Consider the following 27691-nt stretch of genomic DNA (forward strand, 5'->3'; position numbering starts at 1 on the left):
CTTATAATTTATCACACACTTTTTATTTCAAAACATTAGTATGTTATCAGTCAACTTCTGCTGCATAACCATCAACCTAAAACATAGTTACTTCAAACAACGATGAGTAATTATTTCTCTGTATTTACCATAACCTTTTGAACTGGCCAGTCTGGTCTTCTAGTATAACCTCAATAACACAGGATGGTCTCAACTGGAATGGCTGGATAGTTGTACTAGAACAGCTGGGGGTCTTTCACTTCTGCATTATCTTCCAGTAGGCCAACTCAAGTTTCTTCACATAGTAGTAGAAAGACTCCTGTGAGCAAAAAAAAAAAAGAAAGAAAGAAAGAAAGAACGCTTACATCATCCTAGTGTCATATCTTTAGGCACAGATGAAATACTCAGAAAAATGCAGTTTTTGAATTCTGACCATGCCAGGTTGAAATTCAGTTTCTACTCCTTGTTCGCTGAATGATCTTGAGCAAGCTATTCATGCTGTATATAAATCAGTCTTCCTTTTCCACAATGTGTGTCAATAGTACAGGGGTAGTTACAGACTCATATAAGACAATAGGTATAATTTGATCAATTTTTCCCAGGTGGCTCAGTGGATAAACAATCCGCCTGTTATGCTGGAGACTCAGGAGACAAGGGTTTGATCCTTGGGTTGGGAAGATGCCCTGGAGAAGGAAATGGCAACCCACTCCAGCATTCTTGGAAAATCCCATGGGCAGAGGAGCCTGGAGGACTGCAGTCCTCCGGGTCGCAAGGAGTCGGACACGGCTGAGCAACTCAGCACACGCAGCATTCCAACTGGTGGAATGCATGTTAGTTTCCTCCTACCACCCGCTGTCCCTTCAGCTTGATTTGCTTTCACCACCAACACAATTACTACTCCTAAATTATACTACACAAGAAGCCCAAGATACCACAAAATTCCTTATCTGAGATTTAAATACTGTAACAATTATTACATTATTAGATTAAAATGTGTATCTAGAACCATGAAATCCACATTTTGTTTTACTTAGAACAGGAAATAATATCTATCAGAACTACCTCTAATTATCAGCTGCTCTAAAGCAGGATCCACAGGTAAAAATTAAAGGATTCAGAGCACAATAAAATGAGTCTAGTTTCTCTAATGCCTTAAAATAAATAGATTTTTTTTTTTACTTTACAATATTGTATTGGTTTTGCCATACATCAACATGCATCTGCCACGGGTGTACACGTGTTCCCCATCCCAAACCCCCCTCCCAGCGCCCTCCCCATACCATCCCAAAGCAACAACAAATGAACCAGAAAGACTATGACCAAAATTTTGAGAAATGTTTTCTTTACAGGAGATCCTTAAAGAGACATTAAAATCCTTATTTTAGAACATGCTGTGTTTGATAAATACAGAAAATTATTTACAAATAGAATATTATTATTAGGGGATTTTCTGTTGACCTAGTACTTCAAGACTATGTAGATTAATAGCAAAGAAAATGAATGTACACATGAGTAAGACAAATATTAAGAATATTTAGACCTTAGAAAGGAAAAAGATAGTCCAATTCTTTACAATTTCTTTCAAGCACATAACATTTGTTCAGGCCATTGTATACCAGTAGTGATGCAAACATCCAGGGGTTAAACTACTTTGTGTCTAAAAATATGATTAATCTCTTCAAGAGAACGCATGTTTTAGCTTCTACTGAGAAGAAAACCCTGCCTTTTCACTTCTTAAGTTGAAGATGGCTTTCTTCTCTCTCCATCTTTCTCCCTGCCCCACTTATCCTCAGAGCAGGAAAAGCTAATATGCTTGGTCACATTTGGGACCCTGTTTCGCTGGATGTACTACTGCACAGAAACCCACAGGCCTCCTGAAGGTGGAGAGGATAACAAGAGCTGAAGTTCCCCAGTATCGTGTCATCTTGCCCTCTTTCCTTCTCCCATGAAGACTCAGACCTTCGGGAGTTCCCACTGATGTGGACTTGAAAGCTAAGTGGGAAGTTAGATCAACGGAAAGATTGTCTAGGCCATGAGCCTGAGCCTGATACCCTTGACACAGCTGAGACAGAGACCTCAGCCTTGGGGCAGGATTGCAGGTGAGTGCCCCATAAACAGCCGCACTACCTCCTTTGCCACTGTGTCTGGTGTGCAGAGCTGCTTCAGGAACCTCGTTTAAAAAGAAAGAAAGACAGAGAGTGTTTTGCCTATGTTCTACTCTAGGAGTTTTATAGTTTCTGGTCTTACATTGAGATCTTTAATCCATTTTGAGTTTATTTTTGTGTATGTTGTCAGAAAGTGTTCTAGTTTCATTCTTTTACAAGTGGTTGACCAGTTTTCCCAGCACCACTTGTTAAAGAGATTGTCTTTAATCCATTGTATATTCTTGCCTCCTTTGTCAAAGATAAGGTGTCCATATGTGCATGGATTTATCTCTGGGCTTTCTATTTTGTTCCATTGATCTATATTTCTGTCTTTGTGCCAGTACCATACTGTCTTGATGACTGTGGCTTTGTAGTAGAGCCTGAAGTCAGGTAGGTTGATTCCTCCAGTTCTATTCTTCTTTCTCAAGAAAGCTTTGGCTAATCCAGGTTTTTTGTATTTCCATACAAATTGTGAAATTATTTGTTCTAGCTCTGTGAAGAATACCGTTGGTAGCTTGATAGGGATTGCATTGAATCTATACATTGCTTTGGGTAGTATACTCATTTTCACTATATTGATTCTTCCAATCCATGAACATGGTATATTTCTCCATCTATTAGTGTCCTCTTTGATTTCTTTCACCAGTGTTTTATAGTTTTCTATATATAGGTCTTTAGTTTCTTTAGGTAGATATATTCCTAAGTATTTTATTCTCTCCATTGAAATGGTGAATGAAATTGTTTCCTTACTTTCTCTTTCTGTTTTCTCATTATTAGTCTATAGGAATGCAAGGGATTTCTGTGTGTTGATTTTATATCCTGCAACTTTACTATAATCATTGATTAGTTCTAGTAATTTTCTGGTGGAGTCTTTAGGGTTTTCTATGTAGAGGATCATGTCATCTGCAAACAGTGAGAGTTTTACTTCTTCTTTTCCAATTTGGATTCCTTTTATTTCTTTTTCTGCTCTGATTGCTGTGGCCAAAACTTCCAAAACTATGTTGAATAGTAATGGTGAAAGTGGGCACTCTTGTCTTGTTCCTGACCTTAGAGGAAATGCTTTCAGTTTTTCACCATTGAGGATAATGTTTGCTGTGGGTTTGTCATATATAGCTTTTATTATGTTGAGGTATGTTCCTTCTATTCCTGCTTTCTGGAGAGTTCTTATCATAAATGGATGTTGAATTTTGTCAAAGGCTTTCTCTGCATCTATTGAGATAATCATATGGTTTTTATTTTTCAATTTGTTAATGTGGTGTATTACATTGATTGATTTGTGGATATTGAAGAATCCTTGCATCCCTGGGATAAAGCCCACTTGGTCATGGTGTATGATCTTTTTAATGTGTTGTTGGATTCTGTTTGCTAGAATTTTGTTAAGGATTTTTGCATCTATGTTCATCAGTGATATTGGCCTGTAGTTTTCTTTTTCTGTGGGATCTTTGTCAGGTTTTGGTATTAGGATGATGGTGGCCTCATAGAATGAGTTTGGAAGTTTACCTTCCTCTGCAATTTTCTGGAAGAGTTTGAGTAGGATAGGTGTTGGCTCTTCTCTAAATTTTTGGTAGAATTCAGCTGTGAAGCCATCTGGACCTGGGCTTTTGTTTGCTGGAAGATTTTTGATTACAGTTTCAATTTCCATGCTTGTGATGGGTCTGTTAAGATTTCCTATTTCTTCCTGGTCCAGTTTTGGAAAGTTGTACTTTTCTAAGAATTTGTCCATTTCTTCCACGTTGTCCATTTTATTGGCATATAATTGTTGATAGTAGTCTCTTATGATCCTTTGTACTTCTATGTTATCTGTTGTGATCTCTCCATTTTCATTTCTAATTTTATTGATTTGATTTTTCTCCCTTTGTTTCTTGATGAGTCTGGCTAATGGTTTGTCAATTTTATTTATCCTTTCAAGAACCAGCTTTTGGCTTTGTTGATTTTTGCTATGGTCTCTTTTGTTTCTTTTGCATTTATTTCTGCCCTAATTTTTAAGATTTCTTTCTTTCTACTAACCCTGGGGTTCTTCATTTCTTCCTTTTCTAGTTGCTTTAGGTGTAGGGTTAGGTTATTTATTTGACTTTTTTCTTGTTTCTTGAGGTATGCCTGTATTGCTATGAACTTTCCCCTTAGGACTGCTTTTAAAGTGTCCCACAGGTTTTGGGTTGTTGTGTTTTCATTTTTATTTGTTTCTATGCAAATTTTGGTTTCTTTTTTTATTTCTTCTGTGATTTGTTGGTTATTCAGCAGCGTGTTGTTCATCCTCCATATGTTGGAATTTTTAATAGTTTTTCTTCTGTAATTCAGATCTAATCTTACTGCATTGTGGTCAGAAAAGATGCTTGGAATGATTTCTATTTTTTTGAATTTACCAAGGCTAGATTTATGGCCTAGGATGTGATCTATCCTGGAGAAGATTCCATATGCGCTTGAGAAAAAGGTGAAATTCATTGTTTTGGGATGAAATGTCCTACAGATATCTAAACGTAAGACCAGAAACTATAAAACTCCTAGAGGAGAACATAGGCAAAACACTCTCCGACATACGTCACAGCGGGATCCTCTATGACCCACCTCCCAGAATATTGGAAATAAAAGCAAAAATAAACAAATGGGACCTAATTAAACTTAAAAGCTTCTGCACAACAAAGGAAACTATTAGCAAGGTGAAAAGACAGCCTTCAGAATGGGAGAAAATAATAGCAAATGAAGCAACGGACAAACAACTAATCTCAAAAATATACAAGCAACTCCTACAACTCAATTCCAGAAAAATAAATGACCCAATCAAAAAATGGGCCAAAGAACTAAATAGACATTTCTCCAAAGAAGACATACAGATGGCTAACAAACACATGAAAAATTGCTGAACATCACTCATTATCAGAGAAATGCAAATCAAAACCACTATGAGGTACCATTTCACGCCAGTCAGAATGGCTGCAATCCATAAGTCTACAAGCAATAAATGCTGGAGAGGGTGTGGAGAAAAGGGAACCCTCTTACACTGTTGGTGGGAATGCAAACTAGTACAGCCACTATGGAGAACAGTGTGGAGATTCCTTAAAAAACTGGAAATAAAACTGCCTTATGATCCAGCAATCCCACTGCTGGGCATACACACTGAGGAAATCAGAAGGGAAAGAGACACGTGTACCCCAATGTTCATCGCAGCACTGTTTATAATAGCCAGGACATGGAAGCAACCTAGATGTCCATCAGCAGATGAATGGATAAGAAAGCAGTGGTACATATACACAATGGAGTATTACTCAGCCATTAAAAAGAATACATTTGAATCAGTTCTAATGAGGTGGATGAAACTGGAGCCCATTATACAGAGTGAAGTAAGCCAGAAAGAAAAACACCAATACAGTATACTAACACATATATATGGAATTTAGAAAGATGGTAACAATAATCCTGTATACGAGACAGCAAAAGAGACACTGATGTATAGAACAGTCTTATGGACTCTATGGGAGAGAGAGAGGGTGGGAAGATTTGGGAGAATGGCATTGAAACATGTATACTATCATGTATGAAACGAGTCGCCAGTCCAGGTTCGATGCACGATACTGGATGCTTGGGGCTGGTGCACTGGGATGACCCAGAGGGAGGGTATGGGGAGGGAGGAGGGAGGAGGGTTCAGGATGGGGAACACATGTATACCTGTGGCAGATTCATTTTGATATTTGGTAAAACCAGTACAATATTGTAAAGTTTAAAAATAAAATATAATTAAAAAAAAAAAAAAGAAAGAAAGACGGATGAGTCCTTACTCAGGCATATGCTATTCCCTGATTATAACACAGAATATCAGCACATTCCCTCTGGTATTCATCCGTATGTATTATAGACAAAATCTTAACACTTCTCTAATTCAAAGTAGAGATAAAATGTTATCAGAATATCTAAATGCTGATGCTCTATTTCCTCTGGAACTCTACCCCATATCAAAGGAAAAGTAACATCGTGTAGGTAAGAATCAAAGGAACATACAGAGATAACAGTGCCTGGCCTACTGGAACACGGAGGTAAAAATAAAAGTTATCTATGCCCAAGTATTCCATTGCGATCATGGGAATCTAGAAAGAAGTTAAAATCCCAGACTTAAGATTCTATCAGTGTAACTTGTTTGGCCAGAAGACAGAGGCAGGACAAAAGAAAACACATGGAGAACTTGCCTCTGAGCCGGTGCTGCCCTAGGACAGCCTTGCATGCTGCCCTTTATCCCGAGAAGTGCAGGAAGCCTTGAAAGTCTTTGTGATTAACTCAAGAAATGTGTATTTTTCAAAAGACATCACATAGGAAAAAAAAGAGGGTTTTGTTTTGTTTTGCAGTTAAGTTTGCTTGCTTTGCAGTAGGTAGCTTGGATTCAGGAATTGAAATAAACTAGCATAAACGAAAAAAAAAAGAATGGTGAAACCAGGATTCAGTAGTGGTCTAACTCTACAGACTTTAATCTTATCTTCTCCACAATGCTGCTGCTCATAAACATATACTCTAATGCATAATATTTATTCAATTACTGAAAAACGAGGACCTGCCATGTCCAAAGCAATCCAACAGATGAATCATCAAGTAGTATCATTCATTAGTTATGGTACCTGTCCTCAAGGAGTTCATAAACCTGTAATACACTAACGCACAACAGATATCTCACATCAAAAGTGTATGCAAAGGGCTTGCCTGGTGGCTCAGAGGCAAAGAATCCACCTGCCAAGGCAGGAGACACAGGTGCGATCCCTGATCCAGAAAGATCCTATGTGATGTGGAGAATGAAACTGACCTTTTCCAGTCCTGTGGTCACTGCTGAGTTTTCCAAATTTGCTGGCATATTGACTGCAGCACTTTCACACCATCATCTTTCAGGATTTGAAATAGCTCAACTGGAATTCCATCATCTCCTCTAGCTTTCTTCGTAGTGACGCTTTCTAAGGCCCACTTGACTTCACAGACGCTTCTAAGGCTCACTTGACTTCACATTCCAGGATTCCAGGATAATCACACCATCGTGATTATCTGGGTCATGAAGATCCTTTTTGTACAGTTCTTCTGTGTATTCTTGCCACCTCTTCTTAAAGAATGCCAGAGAATGCTCAAACTACCGCACAATTGCACTCATCTCACATGCTAGTAAAGAAATGCTCAAAATTCTCCAAGCCAGGCTTCAGCAACACGTGAACTGTGAACTTCCAGATGTTCAAGCTGGTTTTAGAAAAGGCAGAGGAACCAGAGATCCAATGGATCATGGAAAAAGCAAGAGAGTTCCAGAAAAACATCTATTTCTGCTTATTGACTATGCCAAAGCCTTTGACTGTGGGGATCACAATAAACTGTGGACAATTCTGACAGAGACAGGAATACCAGACCACCTGACCTGCTTCTTGAGAAATCTATATGCAGGTCAGGAAGCAACAGTTAGAACTGGACATGGAACAACAGATTGGTTCCAAATAGGAAAAGGAGTACGTCAAGGCTGTATATTGTCACTTTGCTTATTTAACTTATATGCAGAGTACATCATGAGAAACGCTGGACTGGAAGAAGCACAAGCTGGAATCAAGATTGCCGGGAGAAATATCAATAACTTCAGATATGCAGATGACACCACCCTTATGGCAGAAAGTGAAGAGGAACTAAAAAGCCTCTTGATGAAAGTGAAAGAAGAGAGTGAAAAAGTTGGCTTAAAGCTCAACATTCAGAAAACAAATATCATGGCATCTGGTCCCATCACTTCATGGCAAATAGATGGGGAAACAGTGGAAACAGTGTCAGATTTTATTTTTCTGGGCTCCAAAATCACTGCGGATGGTGATTGCAGCCATGAAATTAAAAGACGCTTACTCCTTGGAAGGAAAGTTATGACTAACCTAGACAGCATATTAAAAAGCAGAGATATTACTTGGCCAACAAAGGTCTGCCTAGTCAAGGCTATGGTTTTTCCAGTGGTCATGTAATGGATGTGAGAGTTGGACTGTGAAGAAAGCTGAGCACCGAAGAATTGATGCTTTTGAACTGTGGTGTTGGAGAAGACTCTTGAGAGTCCCTTGGACTGCAAGGAGATCCAACCAGTCCATTCTGAAGGAGATCAGTCCTGGGTGTTCATTGGAAGGACTGATACTAAAGCTGAAACTCCAGTATTTTTGCCATCTGATGCGAAGAGCTTACTCATTGAAAACACCTTGATGCTGGGAAAGATTGAGGGCAGGAGGAAAAGGGGATGATAGAGGATGAGATGGTTGAATGGCATCACCGACTCAATGGACATGAGTTTGGGTAAACTCCTGGAGTTGGTGATGGACAGGGAGGCCTGGTGTGCTGCAGCTCATGGGGTCACAAAGAGTCACATATGACTGAGTGACTGAACTGATCTAGATTGAAGGTAGTGATTAAGTTATGTGAAGTGTACAGGAGGGGCTATTGTCTGCAAGGAAAACCTTGGCTAAATTATCTTCAGGAATTTCCTTCATTGTGATAAAGAAAATCTTAGATCACAAGTTAGATTTTAGTACTCAGTTCAGTTCAGTTCTGTTCAGTCCCTCAGTCGTGTCCAACTCTTCGAAACCCCATGAGCTGCAGCACGCCAGGCCTCCCTGTCAATCACCAACTCCCGGAGTTCACTCAAACTCATGTCCATCGCATCAGTGATGTCATCCCCTTCTCTTCCTGCCTTCAGTCTTTCCAAGCAGCAGGGTCTTTTCCAATGAGTCAGTTCTTTGCATCATGTGGCAAAAGTATTGGAGTTTCAGCTTCAGCATCAGTCCTTCCAATAAATATTCAGGACTGATTTCCTTTAGGATTGACTGATTGGATTTCCTTGCAGTCCAAGGGACTCTCAAGAGTCTTCTCCAATACCACAGTTCAAAAGCATCAATTCTTCCACACTCAGCTTTCTTTACAGTCCAACTCTCACATCCATACATGATTACTGGAAAGACCATAGCTGTGACTAGACAGACCTGTCAGCAAAGTAACATCTCTGCTTTTTAAGATGTTGTCTAGGTTTCCTATAGCTTTTCTTCCTGAGGAGTGAGCGTGTTTTAATTTCATGGCTGCAGTCATCATCTACAGTGATTTTGGAGCCCAAGGAAATACTCTGCCACCATTTCCACTGTTTCCCCATCTATTTGCCATGAAGTGATGGGACCAGATGCCATGATCTTAGTTTTCTGAATGTTGAGCTTTAAGCCAAATTTTTACTCTCCTCTTTCACTTTCATCAAGAGGCTCTTTAGTTACTCTTCACTTTCTTCCACAAGGGTGGTGTCATCTGCATATCTGAGGTTATTGATATTTCTCCCAGCAATCTTGATTCCAGCTTGTGTTTCTTCCAGTCCAGCGTTTCTCATGATGTACTCTGCATAGAAGTTAAATAACCGGGGTGAAAATACACAGGTTTAATGTACTCCTTTCTCAGTTTGGAACCAGTCCTTTGTTCCATGTCTAGATCTAACTGTTGCTTCTTGACTTGCATACAGATTTCTCAAGAAGCAGGTCAGGTGGTCTGGTGTGCCCAACTATTTAAGAATTTTCCACAGTTTGTTGTGATCCACACAGTCAATGGCTTTGGCATAATCAATAAAGCAGATGTAGATGTTTTTCTGGAATTCTCTTCCTCTTTCTATGATCCAGTGGATGTTGGCAATTTGATCTCTGGTTCTTCTGCCTTTTCTAAATCCAGTTTGAGGACCTGGAATTTCATGGTTCACATACTGTTGAAGCCTGGCTTGGAGAATTCTGAGCATTTCTTTGCTAGTGTGTGAAATGAGTGCAATTGTGCTGCAATTTGAGCATTCTTTGTCTTTGCCTTTTTTGGGATTGGGCTTCCCTGTTGGCTCAGAGGGTAAAGCATCTACCTTCAATGCAGGAGACTCAGGTTCGATCCCTGAGTTGGGAAGATCCCCTGGAGAAGGAAATGGCAACCCACTCAAGTACTCTTGCCTGGTAAACCCCATGATTGGAGAAGCCTGTAGGGTACAGTCTATGGTAGGCTACAGTCTATGGAATTGCAAAGAGTCAGAAAAGACTGAGTGACTTCACTTTCACTTTTCACTTTTCTTTGGGATTGAGATGAAAACTGACCTTTTCCAGTCCTGTGGCCACTGCTGAGTTTTCCAAATTTGTTGGCATATTGTTGCAGCACTTTCACAGCATCATCTTTTAGGATTTGAAATAGCTCAACTGGAATCCCATCACCTCCACTAGCTTTCTTCATAGTGATGCTTCCTAAGGCCCACTTGACTTCGCATTCCAGAATATCTGGCTCTAGGTGAGTGCTCACACCATCATGATTATCTGGATCATGAAGTTCTTTTTTGCATAGTTCTTCTGTGTATTCTTGCCACCTCTTCTTAATATTTTCTGCTTCTCTTAGGTCCATACCATTTCTGTCCTTTATTGAGCCCATCTTTGCATAAAATGTTCTCTTGGTATCTCTGATTTTCTTGAAGAGATCTCTAGTCTTTCCCATTCTATTATTTTCCTCTGTTTCTTTGCATTGATCACTGAGGAAGGCTTTCTTATCTCTCCTTGCTATTCTTTGGAACTCTGCATTCAGATCAATATATCTTTCCTTTTCTCTTTTGCCTTTCACGTCTCTACTTTCCTCAGCTACTTTTAAGGCCTCCTCAGACAACCATTTTGCCTTTTTTCCATTTCTTTTTCTTGAAACGGGGCAAAGGCTAATAGGTTTTTACCAAGAGAACGCACTGGTCATAGAAAACCCCTCTTCCAACAACACAAGAGAAGACTCTACACATGGACATCACCAGATGGTCAACACTGAAATCAGATTGACTATATTTTTGGCAGTCAAAGATGAGAAGCTCTTTACTGTCTTCAAAAATAAGACCAGAAGCTGATTGTAGCTCCAATCATGAACTCCTTATTGCTAAATTCAGACTTAAATTGAAGAAAGTAGGGAAAATCACTAGACCATTCAGGTATGACATAATTCAAATCCAATACAATTATACAGTGGAAGTGAGAAATGGATTCAAGAGATTAGATCTGATAGACAGAGTGCCTGAAGAACTACGGACGGAGGTTCATGATATTGTACAGGAGGCGGTGATCAAAACCATCCTCAAGATTTTTGTACTCTACAAAAGTACATGACATGACTTTTTCTGTTCCACAGCTGTAGAGGAATTGTCAGGAACATGCTGTATCCTGATTGAAGTTAAAAAAAGAATAACTAGTCATTTCATATTTAGATGTTTCTACATATGATGACCACATGTGTTTTGAAGTATTTATTAATCAAATGTAAATAAGTGAATAACATCAAACTCTGCACTAGCTACTTGGCTTTGATGAATTGTCATCACTTACTTCTGTTCTCTATAAATAGGTTAGGCACAATGACTTCATTTCATTGCAGAGGTATTCCACATCTACTGTGTACAAGGCATGGTGGCATGCCTGGGGGCAAGGCAGTCGGGCACCAGTGATTGCCTCAGGGGGGATTACACACTAGTCTGGAAGGATGGTAAGTACATGAAGTCACTTTAAACATAACCAAAAATGGGGGAAATCGTCCTTCAAATGGCTGGAACACCATCTGCCTGTATTCCTTTAATCTGGGCTGCAAACTTGAGTAATTTGTATTCATGGGGTGATCTTCAGAGCTCTTTGATCATACCAAGCAAAACATGGTGTGAACTTTAGTAAGTGAACTCTGGTTATTTGTGTGAAAATTAAGGATGCTATCTTTTATGTAACTATTGTAATTTTCATAATTTTCTTCAGCTATATTAAGTCTATTATTGTTTTTTGTGCAATAGCTTTCTAAGAGTTTGCTTTTGTCTTTCCTTTGCCTTGGGGGTCCCAGTTAGCACTGTGATCTCCTCATTAGCTCTTTCTGCTTCTCAATAATTTCTTCCCATTTGTTGTTAAAATTTCTCTTTTTAATTAATTTTTATTGGAGTATAGTTGATTTACAATGTCGGAAATTCCTTGACATTTAAATTTTCATCTTTCCTTTCCAAATGTTGCCTATTGGAATGCTCCAGAGACCTACATCAAAATAATAATAACAGTAAGATCTATTAAAAATATATACTTAAATTATATGATCTTTCAAAGTTTTTAATTTCCCAAATTTTTTCAGAAGTTGCTATAAAAAATCAGCTCAACAGGTGAAACAGCGAGTGCAAACTAATCTAACCTGGGAGTACTCAGGAAGACATTTGCATAACTCTGGCAACCCACTATTAAAGAAGCATTGCAAAAGGCAGGACAAGTGATCACAACTGACTGAACTGAACTGAACTGAAGGAGAGAACAGCTTGTCGTAAGTTCTACTAATAAATTTATTTTTCTTTTATCAGTCCTCTGAAAGAAACATGAAGATGAGGCATTTTATAATGACAAATGCTCGTCATGTAGTCAAGTTTATTTTGGGGGGCTCCAAAATCACTGCAGATGATGATTGCAGCCATGAAATTAAAAGATGCTTACTCCTTGGAAGGAAGGTTATGACCAACCTAGATAGCATATTCAAAAGCAAAGACATTACTTTGCGAACAAAGGTTCGTCTAGTCAAGGCTATGGTTTTTCCATTAGTCATGTATGGATGTGAGAGTTGGACTAGAAAGAAAGCTGAGCGCCAAAGAATTGATACTTTTGAACTGTGGTGTTGGAGAAGACTCTTGAGAGTCCCTTGGACTGCAAGGAGATCCAACCAGTCCATTCTGAAGGAGATCAGCCCTGGGATTTCTTTGGAAGGAATGAAGCTAAAGCTGAAACTCCAGTACTTTGGCCACCTCATGCGAAGAGTTGACTCATTGGAAAAGACTCTGATGCTGGGAGGGATTGGGGGCAGGAGGAGAAGGGGACGACAGGGGATGGGATGGCTGGATGGCATCACTGACTCGATGGATGTGAGTCTGAGTGAACTCCGGGAGTTGGTGATGGACAGGGAGGCCTAGTGTGCTGCAATTCATGGGGTCGCAAAGAGTCAGACACGACTGAGCGACTGAACTGAACTGAACTGAATAATAAAAGTAATTACAGTAGCATTTAAATTGCCAAGTATCACAACAAAGTACAGCTGGAGACAGGTTCAAGTTAGAAAGCTTTTGACACCAGTTAAGGGTTGACTAGTTTCATTGTTGTTTCATAATTTTCTTCTTTTCTTCTTCATTGAAATAAGCTTTTCCGTTTGGTCGTTGTCCTACGATGACTTTACACTTAATACACTTAAGTCAATCAATCTTCTTAGTTCTAAGACAATTTACCATTTAACTGTGGACCAATGTGCCTAAATGATCTGTTAACCACAATAAACCTCCCAGTCAAAAATTCTCCTTGTGATTTGTTTATGCCAATCTATACAGCTCAGATGGTAAACTGTCTGCCTATAATGCGGGAGACCCGGGTTCAATCCCTGGGTCGGGAAGATCCCTTGGAGAAGGAAATGGCAACCCACTGCAGTACTCTTGCCTGGAAAATCCCATGGACCAAGGAGCCTGGTGGGCTACAGTCCTTGGGGTCGCAAAGAGTTGGACACGACGGAGCGACTTCATTTCACTTCATACATGTTAAAATAAAACCAGAAGTTTATAAACAGGAGAAATACATACCTTGAAACTCTATGAGCGAAAAACTGAATGACATTAGAACAACTACTGTTTTGCCACAATACGAAGAGAATCCAGTGAGGCGGAACAACTGGTCTCATACGTACAGAAGACCCTCAGCGCGTGCTGATGAAAGCACAGCTTCAGGAAGGCAGATCTGCACCCGGCAGGCACTAGGAGAGACCTGGGTTAAGGTTTGTTCCTGGAAGAACGAAACAGAGCATTTTTAGGATACCAAACCTACACCTTCCTGGACAAATTGCCTTCGTTTTCTCATCAGCCGTAGACAAACAGAATAAATAGGCTCTTCTCATATCTGCTGGACCCCTGAGAATTACCCAAAAAGCCTAGAACAGGCCTCTCAAGACCTCCCAGCAGAGCACTGCTACCTGGGCACACGCAAGAGACCCAGCTTTGGGACCCCATCCATATCTACTATTAATAGGCCAGAAATCCCGAGGAAAGGGCCCAGAAAGCTATATTTCCACAAGCACTCTAGGGGATTCTGGTGTTGAGGTTTGAGACCCACTGAACAAAGAGTAGTTTATCATTCAGAGGCAAACCCAGACTGCAATACTGTGATCTGCTGAGTCAGGAACTTAGTTGGGTGAGGCTTGGCTATCCCTCCCGTAAATGGCCCTGGCGTTTACCTCCTAAGGATTCTATAATCTTTTGGTCAAGTGAAGATTTATACTGCGCCATTTCATTTGCTTTTGGTCCTGGGTAGCTGTTTAGGGTCTTTTTTTACTTATGAACTAAGAATAATTTAAAGCAGCTTAAAGGAAAATAAAAGTTTCCATGCATAAATGGTGTCTGGCCAATCTAAATTTTTATATCTTTCTCTTAGGCAAAGAGCCTCAAAAATATTGTTATTACATTTAACTTAATTTGCATACACTGAACATTCTAAATAAACAACTGACATATTTTTTTTACCCCAAATCAAAGGCCAGGCCAATATTTCTGGCTTTAAAATTATTCTTCAGCCAGAATAGAGAGATACTGTTTAGTTTTGTTTTACAGACATCACCCAAATAAAACAATAAGCCACATCATGAGCAACATTAAAAAGAGATTCTATGATTCCTGAATTACTCTTTCTTCAGAATATTTGCATAATCTTAAAATTCAAGAACTGCTTGAGGAAAACGCTGTGTAAAAGGGGTTGTAGCATACTCAACACATTTACAGGAGTGATCTAGAATCACAGCCATCTTCAGTGTATCTCAGAATGTGGACAATAGACACAGTGCATCAAAACACAATGTGCATGATGACTGAGGCGGGAAGCATTGTCCTAGGGCAGTGGTTCTCAAAGCATCATCCTCAGACCAACAGCATCAGCGTACGCAGGGAAGTTGTTAAAAATGCAAACTCTACATGCCAGACCTGGTGCATCAGACACGCAGAGGATAGGCCCCGTATGCAGGGCGGTTTCAACAGTCCTCAGGAGATTCTGTGCTCACTGAAGTTTGAGAAGTACTTTGATGTTTTCATTCAGTTTCTAAGTCGTGTCCGACTCTTTACGACCCCATGGACTGCAGCACGCCAGGCTCCTCTGTCCTCCACTATCTCCCAGAGTCTGCTCAAACTCATGTCCATTGAGTCGGTGATGCCATCCAACCATCTCATCCTCTGTCTTCCCCTTCTCCTCCTGCCTTCAATGTTTCCCAGCATCAGGAGCTGTTTAAATGAGTCACCTCTTCTCATCAAGTGGACAAAGCACTGGAGTTTCAGCTTCAGCATCGGTCCTTCCAATGAATATTCAGGACTGATTTCCTTTAGGATGGACTGGTTGGACCTCCTTGCAGTCCAAGGGACTGTCAAGAGTCTTCTGCACCACAATTGAAAAACATCAATTTCTTCGGTACTCAGCCTTCTTTAAGGTCCAACTCTCACATGCATACATGACTACTGGAAAAACCATAGCTTTGACTATATGGATCTTTGTCAGCATGGGGTGTGATGTCTTTGCTTTTTAATATGCTGTCTAGGTTTGTTGTATCTTTCCTTCTAAGGAAGAAGCATCCTTAATTTCATGGCTTCGGTCAGAGTCTGCAGTGATTTGGGGATGCAAGAAAACATAACCTATCTAGTCCTGTGAAATCAGTGTTTTCTAGGACACAGTGTAACTTTCTTATGAATTATGGTACCTCCTCTTAAAGCAAAATTCCTGATTTATTCATTCATTCAGCTAGCATTGATTGACTACCCACCTGATGCCAAAGGCAATGCTAGGCATCAAGATATGTTTATGAAGAAAACTAGCCTGGTCCTTACCCATACTGAACTTACAAACTATACCGTCTAGGGGAGGAGAAAAACACAAACGGTAAAGCAGATAATACTAACTCTAAAGGAGGATTACGATGCATGTGAACAAGGAGAGGGATAAAGTAAAACAGGAGAGAAAATTTACTGTAGATGCATAATCTGTTTGTCTGTGGAGGTGACATTGGAAGGAAGGAACAGCAGGAATGCAGGCCACAAATCAGGAAGGAGCCTGGGAGTGGTAGGACCTGAAGGAGGTTCAGTATGGCTAAGTCAAGCAAGTAGGAGGACAGCGGCACGATGTGAATTTGAAGACTCTTGAAAGGAGTTTTCACTTTGTTTAATGTGCACTTGTTAATTGTGTAAGGCTTTATTACATAAGCAGCAATGGTAGATTTCCTTTTTCAAAGATCACTGTTTCGTTAGAGGAGGAAAGAGCCAGCAGAGAGACATGCATGGAAAAGAAAGAATCAGTTAAGAAGTTGCGGCAATAATGAGAAAGAGTGAGAAAGGATGATGATAATGGGGATGGTGATTGCTGTGCTGGAGTGATGGCAGAGAAGAAAAGTGGAGGAAGGAAATTTGTGTTCATTAATACCCTGTTTGAATATCTAATACTGTGGTTGTACCACAGCTTTCTAGCTACTGCTATTCAAGGGAGATGCAGAGGCTGCTATCCTGGTTTTCCTGCCATATCCTCACCCTGATGGCCTCAATTTACCACCACTGACAGCACGAATGAATAGGAACACATGTGAAAACTGCTTTTCCCAGATCCTCAGACTGGAATACAGATATACCCATCATGATGAGGGTCAAGCAGTGCTTTAGTTAAAAGTTTAGCTAGTTTCTCCAAAGTCAGAGAGAATCTAAATGAGAGATGTATCCTTTTTCATTTTACCACTCAAAGAGGACCTCACCTCCAGGAATTTGGATTAAATGTCCTATATGAATGCTCCCTAAGGCTTCCGAGACTTCCCAAATAGACATTCCTTCTCTCCGAGTTGCCCTCTCCCTTCCCACTTCCTGCGGTCCATTTCTTCCCCTCTAGTAGTCCCACTGACCCACATCCTGATGCTTGGAGAATAAAAATGTAGCAGAACACCTAACAAAAGTCTGTCCTCTCTAGGAGTGATGCCAGGGGGAGGACCTAACAGCCTCTGTAAGAACACAGAAAGCTAATTTGTGAGGCAATGTTAAAGTGGATCCTTCCTTTACTCATCTTCAAATTTTTAGTAAAATCCAGTCACACCAAAGCCTTATGTCGCTGGCAGGATGGTTTCTAACGTTCAGCAAAATGAGGACTGGTGACAAGGGCTTGCGTAGGGAGGAGAATGTAGTTGTCGTTCTGAACAGACCTTGGCAAGACCGTGGCCACTTACAAAGTCTCTAGGGGCCCCTCACAGGCCGTCCTCAACATGAAGCTGTGGGATCTCTCTGGATGACCTTGTCTATTCCAAGTTCACCAGAAATACACTACCTAGATGCAGGAAGTGGGTTGAGGAATTGAGAAGGAGGAGGCAGAGAATGAGACGAAAGCCCACGGTCCCACCTCCAGACAACGTGTGCCACTGCAGTAGCTGGGAAAATTTTGCTGGCTGATTCTTTGAAATCTCCAGGTATAGAAAGCACCATATTTGTGTGTGTTTTCACTTAATATTTTCACTTTCTTTTTCCTCTGAGACTTCCCAGATGGCACCAGTGGTAAAAGAATCCACCTGCCAATCCAGGAGATGCAAGAGACATAGGTTTGATCTCTGGGTGGGGTAGGTCCCATAGAGTAGGAAATGGAAACCCATTCTAGTATTCTTGCCTGGAAAGTTCCACGGACAGAGGAGCCTGAAGGGCTACAGTCCTGGGGATCTCAAGGAGTCAGACAAAACTGAGCATGCACACACATGTCTAGCTGATTTACAGAATTATATTAGTTTCTATTTTTATAGAGTACACCCTATTTAACGTTACTATAAAATATTATCTGTGTAACCTGTGCTGTACACCGTATCCTTGTTGTCTTTTTTAAGGCAGTGGTTTCCTTTGTTATGCAAACACTTTTAAGTTTAATTAGGTGCCGTTTGTTTATTTTTGTTTTCATTTCTTTTGCTATCAGAGACAAATCCAAAATAATATTGCTACAATTTATGTGAAAGGGTATTCTGCCTATGTTTTCTTCCAGGAGTTTTGTGGTTTCTGCTCTTAGAGTTAGGTTTTAAATCCCTTTTCAATTTGTTGTATGTGGTTTGAAAAGATGTTTTAATTTTATTTTCTTATGTGTAGCTGCCCAGTTTTTCCAGCATGACTACTGAAGAGACGTCTTTTCTCCATTATATATCCTTGCCTCCTTTGTCATAGATGAGCTGACCATAGATATGTAGGTTTACTTCTGGGATGTCTGATCTGTTCCATTGATCTACATGTCTGCTTTAGTGCCAATATCATACTCGTTTGATTAGTGTAGCTTGGTAGTAAAATCTGAAGTCAGGGAGCATGATACCAGAGCACCATATTTCTTATTAGGAGCTTTCTTCTCTCATATGGCAAAGATGTTTATTTAGTAAGTGCTATTTTTATTTGCAAAAAATACATGGCACAGCAGCTACGCTAGAAAGAGCAATTTCATTACTTTTTTCTGTTTTCCTCAGATTTTATGAGGATATATATATATACATATAGGGCCTCCCCAATGGCATTAAAGAATCTGCCTGCAAAGCAGGAGACATGGGTTCGATCCCGGGGTAAGGAAGATCCCCTGGAGGAGGAATTGGGAACTCACACCAGTATACTTGCCTGGGAAATCCCATGGACAAAGGAGCCTGGTGGGCTACAGTCCATGGGGTCACAGAGAGTCAGACAGGACTTATCAGTTAAACAGCAACAGCAATGTACACATATACATTATACATATGCATCTACATATATACATACTCCTAAGAAAAACATGGACATTCTTTTCAATACCATGCTCAAACTTCCCAATTCAAACTTCATAATGTTTGTATGAAAACAGTCAGTGAATTTCCAGATTTATGTATGACTATTCACCCAGATTTGAGCAAGCTGGATAACACCATCAGTCGTGCTAATGTCTAGTGTGGCTATGAACATTCAAAGTTACATTTTTTTATATCTTGCTATAATAAATGTTCTGCATTTGTGTTTTTAATTCATTCGCCATTTATCCATTGTTATATATAGGCATATATATATATATATATATATATATATATATATATATATATAATTAAAAGACGCTTACTCCTTGGAAGGAAAGTTATAACCAACCTAGATAGCATATTCAAAAGCAGAGACATTACTTTGCCAACAAAGGTTCATCTAGTCAAGGCTATGGTTTTTCCTGTGGTCATGTATGGATGTGAGAGCTGGACTGTGAAGAAGGCTGAGCACCGAAGAATTGATGCTTTTGAACTGTGGTGTTGGAGAAGACTCTTGAGAGTCCCTTGGACTGCAAGGAGATCCAACCAGTCCATCCTAAAGGAGATCAGCCCTGGGATTTCTTTGGAAGGAATGATGCTAAAGCTGAAACTCCAGTACTTTGGCCACCTCGTGCAAAGAGTTGACTCATTGGAAAAGACTCTGATGCTGGGAGGGATTGGGGGCAGGAGGAGAAGGGAACGACAGAGGATGAGATGGCTGGATGATATCACTGACTCGATGGACATGAGTCTGAGTGAACTCCGGGAGTTGGTGATGGACAGGGAGGCCTGGCATGCTGCGATTCATGGGGTCGCAAAGAGTTGGACACAACTGAGCGACTGATCTGATCTGATCTGATCTGATATATATATATCAAACTTCATGTGGCCAAAAGTATTTCAGTTCAAAAATAAATATATGCAACTTACTTATCCTGTCTTACTTGCTTTTCTCCTAATCATCTTGACAAAGTAAATGACACCACTGTCCACTGAACTGCTGAAATAAAACTTTATGTGTTTTCCTTGAGTCTCTGCTATTATCCTTCTCCCTTGTATCTAGTCCATCATCAAGTACTGAAACTCTACATTTGGAAAGATGCTCCTGAAAGGATCCTGTTCTAGTGCAAGCCTCTGTCGCCTTCCCCGTGAGCTGGCACAGTGGCATTCTAACAGACCCCTTTCTTCTGTTCCTGCTGCCTATGCTCCGCTCACAACCCAGTAGCCAAAATAATATTTTAAGAAAAAAAAAATAGATTATGCCACTACCTTGCTTAAAAGACCCCAATAATGCCCATAGCCGCTTAAAAAAATGATTTACTTTAATTGGAGGCTAATTACTTTACAATATTGTGGTGGTTTTCACCATAGATCAGCATGAATCAGCCATGGGTGCACATGTGTCTCCCCATCCTGAACCCTCTCCCACCTCCCTCTCCACCCCATCCCTCTGGGTGGTCCCAGAGCCCTGCTTCATGCATTGAACTTGCACTGGTCATCTATTTCACGTACGGTAATATATGTGTTTGGGCTTCCCTTGTAGCTCAGCTTGTAAAAAATCCACCTGCAAAGCAGGAGACCCCAGTTCGATTCCTGGGTCAGGAAGATCCACTGAAGAAGGGAAAAGCTACCCACTCCAGTATTCTTGGGCTTCCCTGGTGGCTCAGCTGATGAAGAATCCACCTGCAGTGCGAGAGATCTGGGTTCGATCCAGATCTCTGGGTTGGGAAGATCCCCTGGAGAAGGGAAAGGCTACACACACCAGTATTCTGGCCTGGAGAATTCCATGGACTGTATAGTCCATGGGGTCACAGACAGTCAGACACGACTGAGCGACTTTCACTTTCACTCACTTAATAGACATGTTTCAATGCTATTTTCTGAAATCATCCCATCCTCACCTTCCCCCACATAGTCACTTTGAATAACAACCAAGTTTCTTTCTTCCTCTTACAAACCCCCACATGATCTCTACCTATCCCTCTGACCCATGGCCTCAGACTCACCATATTGTTCACCTCATGCTCAATACACTTTGAAAGTGTAGTGAGAGTGTTAGTCACTCAATTGTGTCCGGCTCTTTGAGACCCCATGGATTGTAGCCCACCAGGCTCCTCTGTCCACAGAATTCTCCAGGCAAGAGTACTGGAGTGGGTTGCCATTTCCTTCTCCAGGGGACCTTCCCGACCCAGGGATTGAACCCAAGTCTCCCGCATTGCAGGCAGACTCTTTACCAACTGAGCCACCAGGCAAACTCAATACACTTTAGACCTGTGCTTTTCAAAATGCTAGTTACATTTCAACTTCAGTTCAAATCCATTAAACTTAAATAAAATTAAAAACTCAGTTCCTCATCTGCTCAAGTTACATTCTAAGCGCCCGGCAATCCTAAGTGATTAGTAGCTATTCACACCGTATTGAACAGCTCAGAGATTTCTACAGTCACAGGCAGTTCCATGGCACAGTGCTACTTTAGACAAATGAGTATCCCCCGTGTTTCCTGAACGTATCAGGTGTGTTCCCACAGCAAAGGCTTCATCCTTGCTCTTCCTTCTCCATGGATCGCACAATCCCAGTGTGTCTAACCAGTTCCTTTTCACCTATATCTCGGTGTAAACGTCGTTGCTATAGTCTGAATATTTGTGTCCCCCTGCTATTCATATATTGAAGCTATAATCTCCGGTGTGCTGGTTTTGGAGGTGGAGGCTTCGGGATCTAATTAGGTCATTAGAGTGGAGCTGTCATGAAGGCATTAATGCTCTATTATACAAAGGCAGAGAGGTGATCTCTCCTCCATGTGAGGGTACACCCTTTGCAAGCCAAGAAAAGGGTTCTCACCAGACACCAAATCTGCTGGTAATTTGATCTTGGACTTCCCAACCTACAAACTGCAAGAAATAAATATTTGCTGTTTAAGCCTTCCAGTTTATGATAATTTGTTATAGCAGTCCAAGCTGGCTAAGACAATCATCTTCCCAGACCACTTAGTCTAAAATCACCACCCAGGCACTCCCTTTATATGACTGGATATAAATTTCTGCATAGCATTTTTAACTTTTTTCTATTTTTCTTGATCATTTTTTGTTTGTATTCTGTCTGTGTCCCCTATGAAAATTTAGGCTTCATGGTACTGAGACTTCATCTGTCTTTTGTTCACAGCTGTATCACTTACCTAGACTTGTATTTAGCAACTATCAAAAAATACTTGTGGAAGGAAGGAAGTCAGTAGGGGAAAATGTTACTATTCATTGTATGTATCAATTCCAACATATTAATATTTAGAAGAAAATTTCTCAGAGAAAATAAAAAGCACCCAATATAAACATAATAATGAAATTAGTAAATTCATTTTGAACTAAATTTAAAGTCCAATGATCCTGTCCAGCTCTGATTCTATCTTGGATATATCATTTTGCTTCTAAGAACTTCCATCTTATTTATAAGATTGGAATTTATAGATAATTTATAGATAGATTTATATATATAATTTATAGATAGATTTATAATTTATAAGATTGAAAAATGTTTTTACAGTTCCAAAGTTTGTGTACTTATGAAGGTATTGAACCGAGGAGAAATACTAAATTCTCTGAATATACTGAAAGTGCCTATTCATGTAGTCTTTCTTATTATGTGAATATTCTGTGAATATTTTACCTGCAGTTTAAATCATCATCATATTGTATGGTCTTGAGATGTCTAAGTGTTCATGAGGTAAAGATTTTAAAAGCAAATTTCATCATAACTATATTACAGAAGTTTTGCTATTAAGAAACTAAGCTAGTCATTAAGTCAGAATTTAGGGATATATTCACTTGACGATATCAAATTAACCACAACCTGGGTGATTATTTAACAATTGATCAGATCAAATTAAAACAATTGACTTAAATTATTCTGCTGTAGGCATGTCAAGTCATATGCATATAATAATAATTTTTTAAAAAAGTGAAAGTAACCCTGTTCTGATGAGAACTCCTCTAAGTACGGAAACCACACTTCTTTGTTCAAAGAGAACAGGTTTACATAGCTAGGCTTCTATATATTAGGTCTTCTTAGGAGACAGTCTACTTAAAAGAAATAAATTCTCCAAGGAACATATTTAGTAGGGCATCCGTGTCACAATACTCAAAGAGTCCAACCTGAGGAGACGCCACATAGTTGATTCATATGAAGATTTTCTGAGGAGCTTGTAAGCCAGGGTTTCCTCATATTCCCGTTTGTATCTTCCCCAGGATCTACACATCACATTGAATAGTCAATAAGCTACAAATATTTAAAAATCAATATTTAAATGGAAAATGAAGTACAAGAGCATACAGTTGTTTTTTAGATGAAGCTATACAGCTTTGCTGAAACTTTTGGCCATTCATAAGGCTTCTCTTAATTTTTCATATCCCCCTTAGGCACTCAAGAAAGAGGCCAAGACTATTTTCAGAAAGAAATGTGGGTGGCATCTTCCAGTGCAGTGTCTTCAAATGAGAACATAGTGATGAGATAAGATTATCTTCATATCCAAACTGCTGAATAAGAACAAGCTCCAAAAACAGAGAAAGGCCCACACCGCCAAAGATAGCTTGTTACTAGGGCATTGTAATACTTAAGATTTACTGCTTATTAAAATGCAAAAGGCCATTACTTCCCCCAGAACAAATTTTGTGAACAGAGATGAACCTAGGAAGCTTTTAGCCCATTTCCTGAATCATACACAAAGAGCTCCATACACAGCAACTCTATGAGATGTAAAAGGGAGTATATTATATGATCCTTATTGGATTACTGAAAGCCTCAGTGAAGCTCCTTTCAGAAGTGATATAAATCAAAGCTAACTGCTTCCACAGAAAAGCAATCAAGTTTTTAAGAGAATATCTTTGTTCCTGAGGTTGAACAGTAAGATTTAAGTGCTTCTATTAGGACCTTTGCTTTGGAGCATACTTAAGTAATTATAAAAATTCAGCCTGGACAAACACGTGGACAGACTCCCAAGGGAATTAAATCTTTTGGTTTCAAATTTTGGATACTTTCTAGAAGTATTTCCCAATCTACCTTATGAAAACACACACACAGAGACACTTTCCTTGTATATAGCAAAGTAGTATATTAAATAACATGAGTTATAGAATTTTTCACATTTTATGCGCTTCTATAAAGAAGTAAAACCCTAAAAGAGCTTAGCATTTTGAAAAAAAATTAAACCAAAAGAAAATGATTTTGGGGGAATATTAAAGAAGATGTTTTAAAATGTGAAATCATTTCTTCTCCAGAATCTCTTACATAATTTAAGATGGAATTCCACAGACTTACTGACAGATATCTTTAAAATGAGACAAAATAATAGTGACATCCTGGCTAAAAATAATTTCCTACAAGGCGTAAACATCATCAGGGCGTCCATAAAAAGGCTTTCAGTTTCCTGTCTATCACTACCTTGGGGTTAAATATTTAACAATACTCTGGATTTAAAAGCACATGCAAATCTACTTTTTTTTAGCTGACTTTTGCCACCTAAAATCGTGGCAATCATTTTCTAGAACTGCGAGTTCAAAGAACTAGTTTTTTATTTATCGCTTATCTGAGAATTTGAACACATCAAAATACCTTCCAAGTTTTGTCTTCTTCCAGGAAATATATCTGAAAAATCAAATATGGGTTCTCCCATAAAGAAGCCTCCCAGGATGAATTATTGACTGGTACTTTTTTGCCTATGACTTTGCTAGATTATGAAAAATACAAAATAACCACAAGCCTTGGTTTATGGCATCAAGGAGCCTGTTGCTTAGTGGAGTAAGATAACGTATGAAAATATGAGGAGAATGTAAGATAATAAATATGTGTTAAATCTTGGCAAGATTATAGGTGTCCTAAGAATTCAGAGACCTGAAAACTGGAAAATCGATAGGATTTATCAGGTTTGGAGAATTTGTCAAGAAAGTGCATCATTGGCTGGACAGAGGGATTTATACTCAAAGTGATGAATTGTTCAAGGTAGTTGCAGGTTTTTGAGCCAAGAGTGACGGATGAAACCGACCATGGAAGAAAATTTACTAGTTATCAGTATGCAGGAAGTCTTAGATGATACAAGAGCCTATGCTAACTACAAGCTGAACACCATGCCTCAGGGACAATATGCTAAAGGCCTGAGATATGAGGTCGGTTGTAGGAAGAGAAAATTGGCATTTGGAAGGAAAAAAAATGATAGGTTTTCATAACTAAGTGGAAATAGTAGAGAGTGATTATTACTGAGAATATATATTACAAGAGTTAATAGCCAGGTACTCGTAAAACATAATAACCACTGTCCTAGTCTGTATTCTCCTGAAACCACTCTCCTGAGGCAAGGGCCTGGATATAGTCATTTATTGGGGAGAAATTTCCAGGAGGGAACAGTGAAGAAGTGAGAGAGAGAGAGTCAGGGAAAGGAGAAAAGCTAGCAAAGAGAGAAGGCAATGGCACCCCACTCCAGTGCTCTTGCCTGGAAAATCCCATGGACCGAGGAACCTGGTAGGCTGCAGTCCATGGGGTCGCTAAGAGTCAGACACGACTAAGCGACTTCACTTTCACTTTTCACTTTCATGCATTGGAGAAGGAAATGGCAACCCACTCCAGTGTTCTTGCCTGGAGAATCCCAGGGACGGGGGAGCCTGCTGGGCTGCCATCTATGGGAGCCCAGAGTTGGACACGACTGGAGTGACTTAGCAGTAGCAGTTAGCGAGGTGATGTATACAGAACTCAGTCCTGTTGGAGACCTTCAAAGACACCATAAGTAGCATAATTCCAAAGAGTTATCCCACCAAAAGCTAAGGAGGCTAATGAATTTACCCACTGACTCTTGTACATTGGTGGAGAGAGGCTCCCAGTGGCATCAGCCGCCCCATGCTTCCGTCCTTCAGAGTTGTACCTACCTGGGGGCTGAACAGCCATTCTGCCTTGGAGAAAGCCCTGAGTGCAAAGCAGAGGGACTCAGCGGTGCAAACCTGAGGTGCAACGCTAGCAATGGCACCTTCTAACGACAGCTGCACTGAATCCAGGTGGGGACACAGAATGCCACACGGGAGCGGCCGCTGTAATCACACATGAAATCAAACCCCTCAAACAAGGGCACCATATTTCATGAAGGAATCCACAGGAAGAGATGAAACTTAGTAACTTACAACTCACATTCTGGATACTTCATAATTGTCATACTATTTATTTGATAAATAAACAATATTGTATAATATTTATAATTATTCAAAATAATTCTGGATAATAATTCATAACACAGGTTCTGAGTAATTCAGAACTCAGAGATCTTTGGGTAGGAAATCGAAGGTGCTCCCCTGTGAAACTTTGAATAAGTTCCTTCCTCTAACTTCCTCAGTTCTTACCTAACTTGTATCAATGTTATAAGAACTCAATGAGTTAATGCATATAAAATAATTCAATCAGTGCAAGAAAAGGTCTCCAAAAATGTTGGGTCTTAGAAATACTTTTTTTTTTATTTTATTTTTAAACTTTACATAATTGTATTAGTTTTGCCAAATATCAAAATGAATCCATCACAGGTGGAGTCCCTAAGAAATTTGCACAAAAAAATTTAAATTAGTAGCAGTTTTCAATATAGGACACACAAAATTGAAATCAGCATTTTGTTACGCATTTTTATTCTAGTGACAGGATTGTTGATGGCCCTAATGAAAGTACTTAATAAAGCTCTGGAATAATACTAGCGAAGAAGGTGCTTAGTAGCTGAAAACCACCTCATCCAGTTAAAATCCTCACTTTCACTGAATGATGGTAAAGAACACTCCACAGTCACTGCCCCCATCTCCTGTCTCTGACAAATGCTCTGATTTCTCTATGGAACTCTACAGGCAGTGCAAGGGTATCTCCTAAGAGGCCAAGATGCTATCAGCACCAGGCAGGGTAGTGTCTACTCTGCAGCCACAAAGACTTTTCCTAAAGTAAGCTCTCCGATTTTCAGACTTGACAGAGAACTGCTGTTCATTCCAAGGATGACAACAGCATGTCACATGATGAACACTATCACATTCCATGATACACTCCAACCTGTAGCAAATAGTACTAAGGGAACCAGTTTTAAAGCTAAGGATCAACTAAAAAGCAGTTTGCTTGCATGATCATGGTCAGGGTCCACCTCCTCCTTCATTCATTATAAGTCTCGAAACCAGTAAGTTCTGTGGAGGTACAGCAACAGTTCAGCTGTAGGAATTCCAGAGAAATATTTACAGACACACAAAGGGAATGGCAGCCCACTCCAGTATCCCTGCCTGGAGAATTCCATGGACAGAAGAGCTTGGCAGGCTACAGTCCATGGGGTCGCAAAGAGTCAGACACGACTGAGTGTCTAATGCACACACATGCAAAACAAACGTCCAGAACCCAATCTTTTAAAATATTAGGCCCAAAAATGACCTGCGTCAACCACGCCTGTTGTTCTAAAGCAAAACAGAAACCCAAACATGTTAAATTATTTACCCCTCGTCACACACTGATCCAGAACCAAAAAGACCACATAACTTCATTCTACGTATTCTTCTGCACTCCAAAGCCTCCTGTCCCAAGTTGAACCATAAATTTCTGCAGATTACTGATAACTTTGAAAAGTTAGATTGAGCAAGATTAATAGAATGGCAGTCACAACTTAATGCCAATCACTACTTCAAAAGTTTCAAGTAATGATTAAGTCCTAAACGTTAACAGTAAAAGTAGATTTTCATATTTTCATCCCATAAGCACTCATCATGCTCCTATTATGTCTGGCACTGTGAGATATAGCACTGGAT

The sequence above is a fragment of the Bos indicus genome, chromosome 7 (assembly GCF_029378745.1).
Source record: "Bos indicus isolate NIAB-ARS_2022 breed Sahiwal x Tharparkar chromosome 7, NIAB-ARS_B.indTharparkar_mat_pri_1.0, whole genome shotgun sequence".
In the NCBI taxonomy this organism is placed as follows: Eukaryota; Metazoa; Chordata; class Mammalia; order Artiodactyla; family Bovidae; genus Bos; species Bos indicus.